This window comes from Triturus cristatus, chromosome 2_2 (genome assembly GCF_964204655.1).
Source record: "Triturus cristatus chromosome 2_2, aTriCri1.1, whole genome shotgun sequence".
Taxonomy (NCBI): domain Eukaryota; kingdom Metazoa; phylum Chordata; class Amphibia; order Caudata; family Salamandridae; genus Triturus; species Triturus cristatus.
Window position 1 is genome coordinate 1,231,956,290 of NC_140582.1, and position 17,532 is coordinate 1,231,973,821.

A 17,532-nucleotide genomic window follows, 5' to 3' on the forward strand; every position below is an offset into this window, starting at 1 on the left:
TGACGCAGTGAAATCTGTGAGATTTCACTGCGACACTTCTATGCCGCCACTGCGTCAAATCTTTACGCCTGCCTCATGGCAGGCGTAAGGGTGACGCAGGCCATTTCACATGGGGCTTGCCCCATGTGAAAGGAACATTGCTGGAGTTGCGTCACGCTTCTGACATAACTCCAGCAATGCGCCACTTTGGCCCTGACAGATACGTCAGTAATACTGACTGTTATCTGTCATTCCTTGCGGAATGATGCGTCATACTGTAAATATGAGGTATCATTGGTGTCGCAAGGAGGGCGCACTGAGAAGTGTTGCATCATTGCTTTCACGCAGCGATGCGCCACTCCTCCTAAATGAGGCCCGAAGTATTTTATAGGGTCCGGGACGGCCAGCCTGTCTGTCGTTAGGGGCGTGGCGTTCAGCGTGACGTCAGTCCTTCTGTGTCTAAGCTCACAACGCTTTATTACAGCAAAGAAAGGAAGGGCAGCGGTGACCCCCAGGTGAATGACGGAGGCACGTTCTAATTGGAAGAAGGCCTGAACCTGTCCTATATTAGCGTGGGCTTTATACGTAAAACACACTCATTTAAAAACAAAATGTGAAAAGATTCCAATCTTGCTGCAGCTCCTTGTTTGTTTCTTTTCAGTTTCGAATCTCATTGCATCACAATGTTGACTGTGAATACAGAGCAGCGCCTCTGTGCCCTGTCCCAGCCCCTCGCCCATCCCCCACCCCCGGCGCTTTATCGACCTCTCTTCTGGGAAGGGAGCGGTGTCGCATGCTCCTGTATTTCCCCCGGGGGTGGAAGCCCCCTCCCCTCCAGGGATACGGGCTTGAATTGCAGCCTCCCCTCGTATGATCGATGCTTCCGATCGTGTGAAGCGCTCCTTGAATTAGAATCATGTATTCAGGGGATGAAAGGGGCGGGTCAGAGCTCCCCGGTCTGGTAGAAGCCAGCACCCCTCTTACGCGCCTCCCATGAATAATCGGTGGGGATTAGCAGTGTTTGCTCGAGCTGAACCAGCTGGAGTGATGCACCAGATATCGATGATCAATAAAAGGACCCCACAGCTGGAGACGTGTCGCATAATGAGGGACAGCTCTGGGACCCCTTCAAGGAGGGAGAGTGGGGTTTATGGCAGAGACACTCGCGCTGTGATGACACGTGCGCGGCAGTGACAAGCGGCAGTTGGCTCCAGACCTTGCCTTTTAACAGATTCATTTTTCAAGTTGCTTTAATTGAAGCCCAGAAAAACTAGAGCTCCCAGAATGCACTGCTTTGCTAAGAGTCTACACCTGGACAGAATGTGGTGCGTGCACATGGGGTGAGTCTTCACCCTGGATGGGAAAAGGGGCCCCTGCGCATCTCACGCACTGACTCATGCAGCAATCCCTGCTCCTCCAGCGCCAACCAGTGCTGCACAGTGAACACTGACATACACTGCGCCAACCAGTGCTGCACAGTGAACACTGACATACACTGCAAACACTGACATACACTGCAAACACTGACATACACTGCGCCAACCAGTGCTGCACAGTGAACACTGACATACACTGCGCCAACCAGTGCTGCACAGTGAACACTGACATACACTGCGCCAACCAGTGCTGCACAGTGAACACTGACATACACTACTGCAAATACTGACATACACTGCGCCAACCAGTGCTGCACAGTGAACACTGACATACACTGCAAACACTGACATACACTGCAAACACTGACATACACTGCGCCAACCAGTGCTGCACAGTGAACACTGACATACACTGCGCCAACCAGTGCTGCACAGTGAACACTGACATACACTGCGCCAACCAGTGCTGCACAGCGAACACTGACATACACTGCAAACACTGACATACACTGCGCCAACCAGTGCTGCACAGTGAACACTGACATACACTGCGCCAACCAGTGCTGCACAGTGAACACTGACATACACTGCGCCAACCAGTGCTGCACAGTGAACACTGACATACACTGCAAACACTGACATACACTGCAAACACTGACATACACTGCGCCAACCAGTGCTGCACAGTGAACACTGACATACACTGCGCCAACCAGTGCTGCACAGTGAACACTGACATACACTGCAAACACTGACATACACTGCAAACACTGACATACACTGCGCCAACCAGTGCTGCACAGTGAACACTGACATACACTGCGCCAACCAGTGCTGCACAGTGAACACTGACATACACTGCGCCAACCAGTGCTGCACAGTGAACACTGACATACACTACTGCAAATACTGACATACACTGCGCCAACCAGTGCTGCACAGTGAACACTGACATACACTGCAAACACTGACATACACTGCAAACACTGACATACACTGCGCCAACCAGTGCTGCACAGTGAACACTGACATACACTGCGCCAACCAGTGCTGCACAGTGAACACTGACATACACTGCGCCAACCAGTGCTGCACAGCGAACACTGACATACACTGCAAACACTGACATACACTGCGCCAACCAGTGCTGCACAGTGAACACTGACATACACTGCGCCAACCAGTGCTGCACAGTGAACACTGACATACACTGCGCCAACTAGTGCTGCACAGTGAACACTGACATACACTGCAAACACTGACATACACTGCAAACACTGACATACACTGCGCCAACCAGTGCTGCACAGTGAACACTGACATACACTGCGCCAACCAGTGCTGCACAGTGAACACTGACATACACTGCGCCAACCAGTGCTGCACAGTGAACACTGACATACACTACTGCAAATACTGACATACACTGCGCCAACCAGTGCTGCACAGTGAACACTGACATACACTGCAAACACTGACATACACTGCAAACACTGACATACACTGCGCCAACCAGTGCTGCACAGTGAACACTGACATACACTGCGCCAACCAGTGCTGCACAGTGAACACTGACATACACTGCGCCAACCAGTGCTGCACAGCGAACACTGACATACACTGCAAACACTGACATACACTGCGCCAACCAGTGCTGCACAGTGAACACTGACATACACTGCGCCAACCAGTGCTGCACAGTGAACACTGACATACACTGCAAACACTGACATACACTGCGCCAACCAGTGCTGCACAGCGAACACTGACAACACCGCACCAACCATTGCAGCACAGTGAACACTGACATACACTGCACCAACCAGTGCTGCACAGTGAACACTGACATACACTGCAAACACTGACATACACTGTACCAACCAGTGCTGCACAGTGAACACTGACATACACTGCAAACACTGACATACACTGCACCAACCAGTTCAGCACAGTGAACACTGACATACACTGCACCAACCGGTGCTGCACAGTGGACACTGACATACACTGCAAACACTGCACCGACCAGTGCTGCACAGTGAACACTGACATACACTGCACCAGCCAGTGCTGCACAGTGAACACTGACATACATTGTACCAATGAACACTGACATACACTGCACCAACCAGTGCAGCACAGTGAACACTGACAAACACTTCACCGCGCAATACTGCACAGTGAACACTGACATACACTGCACCAACCAGTGCTGCACAGTGAATACTGACATACACTGCAAACACTGACATACACTGCGCCAACCAGTGTTGCACAGTGATCACTGACATACACTGCACCAACCAGTGCTGCATAGTGAACACTGACATACACTGCAAACACTGCTCCAACCAGTGCTGCACAGCGAACACTGACATACACTGTGTGAGAAGTTGGCCTGATATGTAGTGCTCACTATTCTAGTGATCACTGTGTATCATTCCAAACGACCCTTATTGATGATTGGTTGTAAGTCAACCTTTTAGACCAGCTATCCTAGTAGCGTGGATACGAGCAGTCTTAGGCTAAACTCTAGAGGGCGTGTTAAGCCGGCTGTTTACCATCACATATACCCCTTGAACACCAAGCGAAAGGACACCACACAAGTTGTTATGAAAATAAAGGATATTTATTTATAACAAGACTACCCTGGCTCTTTATGAGTCAGGGAGCTAAGCACACTACAAAACTCTTAGGAAAATACTTCAGTTGCACAATTTACACAAATGCCCGAGGGGCACGAGAAACCATCTACACTAACAGTGAAATGCGAATGGTTAGAGTCTGGAGGTACTGATTCCGGAGTGATCCGATCAGTGGGACTAAACGAAAAAGGAACTGGACACTTGTAGAGCGAACCTGCGATGGAGCACCGAAATGCTCGTGTTACCTAGCCCAGAGGCTGCGGCTGTAGAAGGTTCGGCAAGATGTCGGAAGTCCTCGTTGTAGTCTCAGGAGCCTGAAAGAAGAGTTGCTGGCAGGCGACCAGTGTCGATATTCAGCGAGATCCAAGCCTGGATCGGTGATAAAGAAAACCTGAAAGCAGAGGGGACTCAGTTCTCAACCGCTAGCCAGCGATCGTGTGGGTACCAGGAGGGTACCGGTTGAAGTCACCTCGACCAGGTGAGTGGATGACGTCGGACTCGGCTGTTCCTCGGACCAGGAGGCGCGGTGGCGACCAGGATGGAGGGCGAGCTGTCCCACGAAGGTGTCTGCTGTCGATGATGCTGGGCCCAGGCAGGGGCAGCGGATCTTGGCAGTGGCAACCCAAGCGGGGGAGTCAAGATGGCGTCGGGAGTGGACCAGGAGGGTCCGTGGTACTCCTCTGTTGAAGGGGAGCAAGAGCCAGTCTGGAGCAACCAGACTAGTGATGGAACAATCGTGGTGCGTCGTGAAGAGGGCCACAAGCCGGTCGGCAAGTGGTCGAACAACGCGGTGAACAGCAAGGAGCGGAAGGGCCCCCACGCAGATCTCGGGGATGCTGGGGAGGCAGACTTCGATGCTGGAGCTGCTCAGGGTTAGGGCTTCTCAAACCCTAGGTGCACTCACTCGAGGGTCCCTCGGTGGGCGTGCTAGATAAGCGTCGTGCAGGTTCTGAAGATGGCCGGTCCCGCAGGTCTCGTCACACCTACGACTCTCAGCTGGGCTGATGAGGCAGGTAAAAGGTCAGAGATGGCAGGGACTCGGGTCTCGTCGAGCTGGGCAGTCTTGATCCGTAGGAGAGACTTACAGCAAACCGCAAGCGCTTAGGTGGTGCCTGCTGGTGCAGGGTGGCTACTCCTTAGCCACAAGGGAGAGTCTTCAGAAATAGTCAAGAGTTCCTTTCGTGGAAAGTGGTTCGTGATTCGGAGTTATCCGATTATCTGATTATCCAATTTGGGAAGGGGACTCGCTCCTACCTTTATTCTAAGAAAAGGGGCTGGCCCGTGACTAGGTTCTACCTATGGGTGGAGCCAGGAGGGGGGTGGTTACACCCCTATCCTTTGTCCGGCTTCGCGCCAGCTCAGGGGCTGGTGTGCCCCCAAAACTGGTTTGAGCCGGGCTATGCACAGTGAGCACCGGGGTGCCACTTGCAATCACCTTCCTTTCAGCCCTGCCTACCTGGGATACACAAACCCTGTCTGGGATGGTGCTAACACCGCCCTCGACAGGAAACCCTTTGTCCAAGCTCCCTTTGCTGGAAGGTCCCCCAGCAGCAGGGGGTCAGACTTGTGTCTGGTGGCAGCATCCATTTTGTGATGCTGAGGCTTGAGTCAACTTTAACCGGGGTTCAAGGTTACTTCCATGTCGTGTCCCTCTAAAAGGGGGGAATGCTAACCCTGTCACCAGGACTGGCGAGGGGTTTGTATTCCCATTCGTATGACACCTTACTCGACATGTGTAGGTGATGTGAGGCCAAAGTTAGCAAATAACCGCCAGGATTATAATGCATTAAAAGTAGTTGGCCCGCGTCACCTTGGAACGGCTATTAGGACTTGGTTCCGCAAGCCGTCGACGGGCTCAGCTCGCGCCAGAGCACCGTCCCACATGATTCCCTGCACTCTGCCTTCAGGATTGATAAGGCCTGCTATAGGAGTGACTGATAGGAATCCATGTGTCCATTTTAGGGTTTAGGTGTAGGAATACTACACCTACAGCAACGGGTGATTACACCACGTGGCCCCAGCTGTCGTGCAGCCAGTTGTGTCAGATTTGGGCGGCCATTCCAGGGGTGGCATAATACATGCTTCAGCCCCTGGTAGGCCCTGGGTACACCGATGCCCTGGATACCTGTGGTATGCTGAGACAGGGACTGACAAGGCGGCCCAGTTCCAATTAGTGGATGCACCTAATGTACATGTGATAATTTCGAGAGAGAACAGCTAGGCTGTGGGTCTGATTGGCAGGCCCACAGCCGGGGAAAGTCGTAAACCAATGAAGCAAAAGCAAAAATCTGGGTGATCATAGGATTGCAGACCCTACTCTCCTACATGACCCCCCCCCAAACTTTGGGACAATAAGCTAACCTTGACCAGGTGAGTCTTCTTGCTCTAAGTGGAAATACCTGGAGAGCCCATCTGCATTGCCATGATCAGTGCCAGGTCTATGCTCCACTGTGAAGTCCATCCCCTGTAGGGAAATGGACCACCTAAGTAGTTTGGGGTTTTCACCCTTCATTTGATTTAGCCACAAGAGGGGCTTATGGTCGGTCTGAATCTTGAAGTGAGTGCCAAACAAGTATGGCCTCAACTTCTTCAGGGCCCAAACCACAGCAAAGGCCTCCCTCTCAATAGCTGACCAATTCTTCTCTCTGGGGGTCAGCCTCCTGCTAATAAAAGCTATGGGCTGGTCATGACCATCAAAATTCAGTTGCGATAGAACAGCTCCCACACCTAGCTCCGAAGCGTCTGTTTGGACAATGAATGGTTTGGAGTAGTCTGGACTCTTTAGGATAGGTGCTGTGCACATGGCCTGCTTCAGGTCATCGAATGCCTTCTGACAGCTTGCTGTCCACTGAACTTTTTTTGGCATCTTTTTACTTGTCAGGTCGTTTAGCGGGGTCACAATGGATCCATAATTTCTGACAAATTTCCGGTAATATCCAGTCAGGCCCAAGAAAGCTCGAACCTGAGTCTGGGTGGTTGGAGGAGCCCAGTCCTGGATGGCCTGTATTTTGCTCTCCAATGGTTGAACCTGGCCTCCACCTACAAGGTGGCCCAGGTATACAACCTGTGTCTGCCCTATCTGGCACTTGGTGGCCTTGATAGTGAGGCCTGCCTTCTGCAGGGCCTCTAACACTTTCCTCAGGTGGACCAGGTGATCCTCCCAGGTGGAGCTAAAGACAGCGATATCGTCCAGATACGCCGCACAGAAGTCGTCCAACCCAGTGAGAACTCGATTCACCAGCCTTTGGAAGGTGGCAGGTGCATTTTTCAAACCAAAGGGCATTACCACGAACTGATAATGCCCACCCGGGGTAGAAAATGCGGTTTTGGGCTTGGCCTCCTCAGCTAACCTGATTTGCCAATACCCAGCTGTCAGGTCAAACGTACTTAAGTAGTTGGCCGAGGCCAACCGGTCGATAAGTTCGTCTGCTCTTGGTATCGGGTGGGCGTCAGTCTTAGTGACTGCATTGAGACCTCTGTAGTCCACGCAAAACCTCATCTCTTTCTTACCGCCCTGGGTGTGAGGTTTCGGCACGAGCACTACGGGACTAGCCCAGGGGCTGTCCGAGGGTTCAATGACTCCCAGCTCCAACATTTTCTGCACCTCTGTCTTGATGCAGTCTCTGACATGATCAGGTTGCCGATAGATTTTACTCTTTACGGGCAGACTGTCCCCAGTGTCGACCTCATGGGTACACCACTTGGTCTGACTGGGTGTCAGAGAGAACATATGTCGAAAGGATTGAAGAACCTGTTTACAATCCTCTTGTTGATGTCCAGAGAGGCTGCCGCAAAAGACAACACCATCTACTGATCCATCGTCAGGGTTCTGAGAGAGCAGGTCCGGGAGAGGGTCGCTCTCCTCCTCCTGTCCCTCATCTGTGGCCATGAGCAAGCCCATGCCCTCCCTGTCGACATATGCCTTGAGCCTGTTTACATGGAGCACCCTGTGGGGGCTCCGGGGAGTTCCCAGGTCTACCAGGTAGGTGACCTCTCCCTTTTGCTCAATGATCGTGTGGGGCCCAGACCATTTGTCTTTGAGTGCTGCTGGGGCCACTGGCTCCAGCACCCACACCTTCTGTCCAGGCTGGTACACAGTCAGGACAGCCTTTTGGTCGTGCCAAGCTTTCTGTAATTCTTGGCTCGCCTCAAGGTTTTTAGACGCCTTTTCCATGTACTCCGCCATCCGCGAGCGGAGACCGAGCACATAGTCCACAATGTTTGATGCCGGCTTTCTGAGAGGTCTCTCCCATCCTTCCTTTACCAAACAAAGGGGTCCCCTTACAGGATGTCCGAACAGAAGCTCAAAAGGGCTGTAGCCAACCCCCTTCTGCGGGACCTCTCTGTAGGCGAACAAGAGGCAGGGTATCAGGACATCCCATCTCCGCCGAAGCTTTTCAGGTAGTCCGTGAATCATCCCTTTTAGGGTCCTATTGAATCTCTCAACAAGCCCATTGCATTGTGGGTGATAGGGTGTGGTGAACTTGTAGTTGACACCACATTCCTTCCACATAGCAGTCAGATATCCCGACATGAAGTTTGCACCTCTGTCTGAGACGACCTCCTTAGGGAAGCCCACTCTGGAGAACACTCCAAGTAGGGCCCGTGCCACCACAGGTGCTGTAGTGGTCCTAAGGGGAATAGCTTCAGGATACCTGGTGGCGTGGTCCACCACCACCAGTATAAACTTGTGCCCTGATGCTGTCTGGGGTTCCATTGGTCCGACAATGTCGATCCCCACTCGTTCAAAGGGTACCCCCACCACTGGTAGTGGTATGAGGGGGGCCTTTGTCGTGCCACCTGACTTACCACTGGCTTGGCAAGTGACACAGGAGCGGCAAAACTCCTTCGTATCTTCGGACATGTGGGGCCAGTGAAAGTGTGGAACAATTCTGTCCCAAGTCTTATTCTGGCCTAAGTGACCTGCAAGGGGAATCTCGTGGGCCAAGGTGAGAAGGAAACCTCTCAGAGACAAGGGGATGACCAGCCTCCTGGTCGCACCAGGTTTGGGGTCTCTTGCCTCGGAGTACAGGAGTCCATCGTCCCAGTACACTTTGTGGGTACCTGTGGCGTTCCCTGCAGCCTCAGCAGCGGCCTGCTGTCTGAGGGGTTCAAGTGAGGGGCAGTCTAACTGTGCCTTCCCCAGGTCTTCCCTGGAGGGTCCCCCTGAGCCCAGAAACTCAACCTGACCAGGTTCAAGCTCTTGCGGCTCAGTTTCCCTCAGTTCTTTAAGGTCAGCCTCCTCGGAGACTTGATCCACGACCTGGGGCAAGGGGGAAGGCGAAGCCTTACCCTTACTGCTCCTTTTCTTGGAAGGTGTCTGGTCCGTTTTTCCAGGATCCAGCACCTGTTCAGTGGGGCATCTTTTGGCCTGTGACCTGGTCACAGCAAGGACATGTGCTGGCAAGCCTAACATCTCCATGTGAGTCCTCTGCTCCACTTCTGACCATTGTGATGTTTCCAAATCATTGCCCAACAGACATTCTACGGGGAGGTCTGAACTAACCACAACCTTTTTCGGGCCACTTACCCCTCCCCAGGAGAAATCAACAACTGCCATACTGTGATTGGTAGTGACGTTGCTGGCATTGGTCACTAGGTAACTGGTACCTAGCATGATCTGTCCAGGGTCCACGAAGTTAGGCGTCACCATGGTGACACTGGCACACGTGTCCCTGTAGGCCTGAGCCACTTTTCCATTTATCAAAGGTGTCTGTCTGTATTTGCCCAAAGTATTGGGACTGGCATCAGGGGACATATCCATATCCCCGGTACAGACAAGGACGGCCTGAGTGAGCGTGCCGACTAAGTCGTCACTCCCCTCGGTTCCCAAGGTTAACCCAACTAATGCCTTGGGAGGCGCACTACCACTGCTGACTGTACTAGGGGGCGCAGGTGCCTTAGGGGCTGCAGTGGCAGGAGTTTGCCCTCCTTTCTTGGTGCACTCACTAAACCAGTGAGTCTTACTTTTACAGTATTGGCACCACCTTTTTGACTGGCCTTCTTGAGTCTTCTTCTTCTGTGAAGCCTGACCCCCACCCTCTTTGGTTTGTTGGGGACCTGTCGAAGACTTCTGGTCATTTTGTTCGTTCTTGTTACCCTTTTGGTCTGCTTTCTTCTGACCACCCTGGTTCTGATTCTGGTTCTGCTTGACCCTTGTTCTGACCCATCTGTCCGCCTTCTTTCCCAATTCTTGGGGAGAGGTCAGATCCGAGTCGACAAGGTGCTGATGCAACAATTGGTTCTGACAGTTGTTTAAAATCTGTTCTCGCATGATAAGATTGTACAATCCTGTGTAATCAGTAACCTTGCTACCCAGCAACCAGCCTTCCTGTGGAATCCTTATCTATCTCCCCTTGCACTTGGTCCGACCATCATTTGATTTCATTTCTCCTTCCTATCCTCCCCCCTGCTATGCCCCCCCGACCCAAAAACATCTGGGTCCGATCATGGGGCCGAGTCAACCTTGAGAATCTCTCCTCTCTCCTTGCTGGCTCTCTCCCGCCTCTTCAGGGCCTCACCACCGTCTCCCAGGCTGATGCTATAGACCAGTGGCTCTCCCGCAGCTGCGACTCCGTTGCCCCGCTCAAACGCATTACCTCTAAACGCGACAAAGACGCCAACCGGTGGTTTACCCAAGAACTTAAAGCCACCAAACTTATTGTTCGCCGCGCAGAGCGGGCGTGGAGAAGAAATTACTGCCCCACTTTGAAACTGGAATATATCAATATTCTTAACCAGTACAAACAAAACATCCTGGAGGCCAAAACAGCTTATTTTTCCTCCAAAATCTTAGCAGCGGAGAACCAGTCCAAGGAGATCTTTTCCATCGTTCACAATCTGGCATTCTCGGACAGAACTACGCTTAAACCTGCCCCGTCAGATGACCTCTGTCTCTCTCTTAATAATTATTTCACCCAGAAAATTATCACCATCAAGGCCAACATTCCCCCACCCCCCCCCTCTTTTGTTGATCCCCAATGTCCCCCTCCCAAAGGCAAACTAACCACCTTTCCCCCTATCACTCGGGAAAACTTGACTTCACTGGTGCCTCTGATCAAATCTGGCTCCCCTCTAGATCCTTGTCCTGCCCATATCCTCCGCCACATCTTTGTCTCCTGTCCAGATCCCCCCATTCACCTCCTCAACAGCTCCCTCGCGCAAGGCATAGTTCCTAGTTCCATGAAGTCTGCGGTAATTGTGCCCATCCTGAAAAAACCTGGGGCAGACCCCTCTGTCCCTGCCAATTTCCGCCCCATCTCCCTTCTGCCATTTCTAGCTAAGGTGCTCGAGCGCCACGTCACCTGCGCTCTGAGCTCCTTTGTGGAGAAACATGGAGCCCTTGCCCCCCGCCAAGCTGGTTTCCGCCCCGCACACTCCACGGAGTCTGTGGTCATGTCGGTCCTCGACACCCTCAGGGAGGGCATGGACACTAATCATCACCAGGCCCTTGTGCTCCTCGACCTCTCAGCCGCCTTTGACACGGTGGACCACAACATCTTACTCTCCCGTATCAGGGCGGCGGGGATCGATGGGACTGCCCTGGTCTGGTTGTCCTCCTTCCTGAGCGACCGCACCCAGGCTGTTCGCCTGGGTGACTTCACAGCGGACTTCCAGAAAGTCCAGTGCGGGGTTCCTCAAGGCTCATCTCTTTCCCCTCTTTTGTTCAATCTATATATCGCCCCACTTATTTTTTCTCTCCAACAGATGGAGGTCGCCGTATTTAATTACGCGGATGACCTCCAGCTGGTCTTTGATCTTTCCTCTCCTTCTTCTGTCCTCAACTTCCACACTGTCATGTTTCACATCAGGGACTGGATGAGCCATAATCACCTCAAACTTAACCCGGACAAAACCGAGCTGGTATTGACGGGCGGTTCTTCCAGCCCCTGGTCCCCCCTTTGCTGGCCTCCCTCTCTTGGTCCCCCTCCTGTCCCCTCCTCCTCTGTCAAAACTCTAGGCATTAAGCTCAATTCTCAACTTACCCTTCACTCCCAGGTTAGCTCTGTGGTATCTTCCTCTTTTCTTTCACTACGTACTATCCGCAAGGTGTCCCGTTTCTTTACTTTTTCCGCTCTTAAACTTATTATCCTGGCCATGGTGGTGTCCCGCCTGGACTACGGGAACGCCCTGTATGCCGGCATCCCTGCATACAGTTTGCGCCGCCTACAACAGATTCAAAACCAGGCGGCCCGCCTAGCCTTCAACCTTCCCAAATTCCATCACTCCACCCCACTTCTAAAATCTCTTCACTGGCTCCCAGTATGGGCCAGAATTCAATTTAAACTCGCATCTATCACTTTTCTGGCCCGATCGGACCTGGCACCTGCCTTCATCTCCTCTGAGATTGTCCCCTATGTCCCCTCCAGGGACCTACGTTCTTCCTCTCAGTCCCTCCTCACCATCCCTCGCTTCCGGAGAAAAAAGTGGGGCGGCTCCAAATTTGCCTTTCTAGCACCAACCCTTTGGAACTCCCTCCCCCTTCACCTTCGTGCCAGCACCCTCTATCCCCAATTCCGTAAAAATCTTAAAACCTACCTTTTCACAAAATCCTTCGAATGAATGCCCAGTCCTTTCCCCCTGTTTCTTAAACCTCAGTCCCCACTAGCTACAGCGCCAAGAAACCGCCGGTATACGTGCGCTTTAAAAGTGCTTTTAAACTCAAACTCAAACCCAAAGCCTTAGTGGCACAATCGACAAAGTCAGCCCAATCCTGAGACTGAATTTTCTGGGTGTCCCGGAACAGCACCCGGTACTGTTCCGTGGTTAAGCCGAACCCATCAATCAGTGTGTTCTTCAGGACTTGGTAGTTGTTAGCATCCTCAGCTCTTGTAGTGAGGAGCTTGTCCCTTCCTTTACCTTCAAAGGAAAGCCACAGTATAGCTGCCCACTGACTTGGGGGGACGCACTGGACAGTGCAGGCCCTCTCCAAGGCAGTTATCCACTTGTGGATGTCGTCCCCTTGTTTAAAGGGGGGCACTATTTTACTCAGGTGTCTAGTGTCTATACCCCTGTCTTTCTCTCTATTGAGAATGCTGCCACCAGTGGGATCTAACCCACTTAATTTCTGCTCTCGGGCTAAGGCAAGTCTTTCTTTGGCGAGGGCAAGTTCTTCCCGCTCGATCCTCATATTGACCTCCCGCACCTTCGCTTCATGCTCCCTCCTCTGAGGGGAAGTCATTCCTCTCTGAGAAGGTGCCTGAGAGACATGTGTATGAACCGATCTGCCAGAGCCTCTGGAGAGAGACCTAGCTCGTCCGTTCCCAAGGTTAAGCCTGCTTGAGCGTGGGCCCGGGGCTCCCCCAGTTCCGTTCTCATGCCTGCTTAAGTTGGTCCTTGTAAGCCTGCCGACTACCACTGGACCTTTGTCTGCCTCGTCTCCCGATAACTCGTCCTCGTCCTCCTCCTCTGTGTGGAGGTCGAGGTCTGGGTCACCGAGGGTTCCCTCTAAGGGTGGCATGTTCCCATCTGCACCGGGGGGACCTGTGTTAGAGGACCTCCTAGCATCGTACGCCTCTAAGAGACCTATCAGAGTTGCGATGGTAGGGTTAGAACCCTGGTTTAGCTTCCTGGAGGCACACAGTTGTCGCATCTCCTTGAAGCTAAGAGTTGCATATCGTGACACGACCTGTGGAGGGTCACTGACCACTAAGGGAGTCTGCGAAGACTCTCCGTGGATCGACATGCTTTTCTAGTGAGGTGTAAGTGTTGCACCTACCTACACTATGGGTTTACTTACTGATCCCTTGCTAAGAGTTGTAGTCAGGGTGTGCTAAGCCCTGTTACACTACAACAGCCGGTTCAGTAGAACTCGGAGTATTCTAAGTTAAGTTATATGTACCTGGGTACTTATGTGATCTTTCACTGCGATATTCTTAGGATACGTGTGTGGTAAAACAACAGCAAGCTCAAATCCCAACCGCTGCTCACCAATGTGAGAAGTTGGCCTGATATGTAGTGCTCACTATTCTAGTGATCACTGTGTATCATTCCAAACGACCCTTATTGATGATTGGTTGTAAGTCAACCTTTTAGACCAGCTATCCTAGTAGCGTGGATACGAGCAGTCTTAGGCTAAACTCTAGAGGGCGTGTTAAGCCGGCTGTTTACCATCACATATACCCCTTGAACACCAAGCGAAAGGACACCACACAAGTTGTTATGAAAATAAAGGATATTTATTTATAACAAGACTACCCTGGCTCTTTATGAGTCAGGGAGCTAAGCACACTACAAAACTCTTAGGAAAATACTTCAGTTGCACAATTTACACAAATGCCCGAGGGGCACGAGAAACCATCTACACTAACAGTGAAATGCGAATGGTTAGAGTCTGGAGGTACTGATTCCGGAGTGATCCGATCAGTGGGACTAAACGAAAAAGGAACTGGACACTTGTAGAGCGAACCTGCGATGGAGCACCGAAATGCTCGTGTTACCTAGCCCAGAGGCTGCGGCTGTAGAAGGTTCGGCAAGATGTCGGAAGTCCTCGTTGTAGTCTCAGGAGCCTGAAAGAAGAGTTGCTGGCAGGCGACCAGTGTCGATATTCAGCGAGATCCAAGCCTGGATCGGTGATAAAGAAAACCTGAAAGCAGAGGGGACTCAGTTCTCAACCGCTAGCCAGCGATCGTGTGGGTACCAGGAGGGTACCGGTTGAAGTCACCTCGACCAGGTGAGTGGATGACGTCGGACTCGGCTGTTCCTCGGACCAGGAGGCGCGGTGGCGACCAGGATGGAGGGCGAGCTGTCCCACGAAGGTGTCTGCTGTCGATGATGCTGGGCCCAGGCAGGGGCAGCGGATCTTGGCAGTGGCAACCCAAGCGGGGGAGTCAAGATGGCGTCGGGAGTGGACCAGGAGGGTCCGTGGTACTCCTCTGTTGAAGGGGAGCAAGAGCCAGTCTGGAGCAACCAGACTAGTGATGGAACAATCGTGGTGCGTCGTGAAGAGGGCCACAAGCCGGTCGCAAGTGGTCGAACAACGCGGTGAACAGCAAGGAGCGGAAGGGCCCCCACGCAGATCTCGGGGATGCTGGGGAGGCAGACTTCGATGCTGGAGCTGCTCAGGGTTAGGGCTTCTCAAACCCTAGGTGCACTCACTCGAGGGTCCCTCGGTGGGCGTGCTAGATAAGCGTCGTGCAGGTTCTGAAGATGGCCGGTCCCGCAGGTCTCGTCACACCTACGACTCTCAGCTGGGCTGATGAGGCAGGTAAAAGGTCAGAGATGGCAGGGACTCGGGTCTCGTCGAGCTGGGCAGTCTTGATCCGTAGGAGAGACTTACAGCAAACCGCAAGCGCTTAGGTGGTGCCTGCTGGTGCAGGGTGGCTACTCCTTAGCCACAAGGGAGAGTCTTCAGAAATAGTCAAGAGTTCCTTTCGTGGAAAGTGGTTCGTGATTCGGAGTTATCCGATTATCTGATTATCCAATTTGGGAAGGGGACTCGCTCCTACCTTTATTCTAAGAAAAGGGGCTGGCCCGTGACTAGGTTCTACCTATGGGTGGAGCCAGGAGGGGGGTGGTTACACCCCTATCCTTTGTCCGGCTTCGCGCCAGCTCAGGGGCTGGTGTGCCCCCAAAACTGGTTTGAGCCGGGCTATGCACAGTGAGCACCGGGGTGCCACTTGCAATCACCTTCCTTTCAGCCCTGCCTACCTGGGATACACAAACCCTGTCTGGGATGGTGCTAACACCGCCCTCGACAGGAAACCCTTTGTCCAAGCTCCCTTTGCTGGAAGGTCCCCCAGCAGCAGGGGGTCAGACTTGTGTCTGGTGGCAGCATCCATTTTGTGATGCTGAGGCTTGAGTCAACTTTAACCGGGGTTCAAGGTTACTTCCATGTCGTGTCCCTCTAAAAGGGGGGAATGCTAACCCTGTCACCAGGACTGGCGAGGGGTTTGTATTCCCATTCGTATGACACCTTACTCGACATGTGTAGGTGATGTGAGGCCAAAGTTAGCAAATAACCGCCAGGATTATAATGCATTAAAAGTAGTTGGCCCGCGTCACCTTGGAACGGCTATTAGGACTTGGTTCCGCAAGCCGTCGACGGGCTCAGCTCGCGCCAGAGCACCGTCCCACATGATTCCCTGCACTCTGCCTTCAGGATTGATAAGGCCTGCTATAGGAGTGACTGATAGGAATCCATGTGTCCATTTTAGGGTTTAGGTGTAGGAATACTACACCTACAGCAACGGGTGATTACACCACGTGGCCCCAGCTGTCGTGCAGCCAGTTGTGTCAGATTTGGGCGGCCATTCCAGGGGTGGCATAATACATGCTTCAGCCCCTGGTAGGCCCTGGGTACACCGATGCCCTGGATACCTGTGGTATGCTGAGACAGGGACTGACAAGGCGGCCCAGTTCCAATTAGTGGATGCACCTAATGTACATGTGATAATTTCGAGAGAGAACAGCTAGGCTGTGGGTCTGATTGGCAGGCCCACAGCCGGGGAAAGTCGTAAACCAATGAAGCAAAAGCAAAAATCTGGGTGATCATAGGATTGCAGACCCTACTCTCCTACACACTGCACCAACCAGTGCAGCACAGTGAACACTAACATATACTGCACCAACCAGTGCTGCACAGTGAACACTGACATACACTGCAAACACTGACATACACTGCGCCAACCAGTGTTGCACAGTGATCACTGACATACACTGCACCAACCAGTGCTGCACAGTGAACATGGACATTCACTGCAAACACTGCACCAACCAGTGCTGCACAGAGAACACTGACATATACTGCACCAACCAGTGCTGCACAGAAAACACTAACATAAATTGTGCCAACCAGTGCTGTACAGTGAACGCTGCACAGTGAACAATGACATACACTGTGCCAACCAGCGCTGCACAGTGAACACTGACATACACTGTGCCAACCAGTGCTGCACAGTGTACACTGACATACACAGCACCAACCAGTGCTGCACAGTGAACACTGACATACACTGAGCAAAACAGTGCTGCACAGTGAACACTGACATACACTGCGCCAACCAGTGCTGCACAATGAACACTGACATACACTGCTCCAACCAGTGCTGCACACTGAACACTGACATACACAGTGCCTACCAGTGCTGCACAGCGAATACTGACATACACTGCACAACCAACGCTGCACAGTGAACACTGACATACACTTCACCAACGAGCGCAGCACACTGAACACTGAAAAACACTGCACCAACCAGCGCTGCACAGAGAATACTGACACACACTGCACCAAAAAGTGCTGTACATTGAATATTGACATACACTGCGCCAACCAGTGCTGCTCAGTGAACACTGACAAACACTGCACCAACCAGCGCTGCACAGTGAACACTGACATACATTGCACCAACCAGCTCTGCACAGTGAACACTGACAAACACTGCACCAACCAGCGCTGCAAGAGAATACTGACACACACTGCGCCAAAAAGTGCTGCACAGTGAACACTGACATACACTGCCCCAACCAGTGCTGCTCAGTGAATACTGACATAAACTGCGCCAACCAGTGCTGCACAGTGAACACTGTCA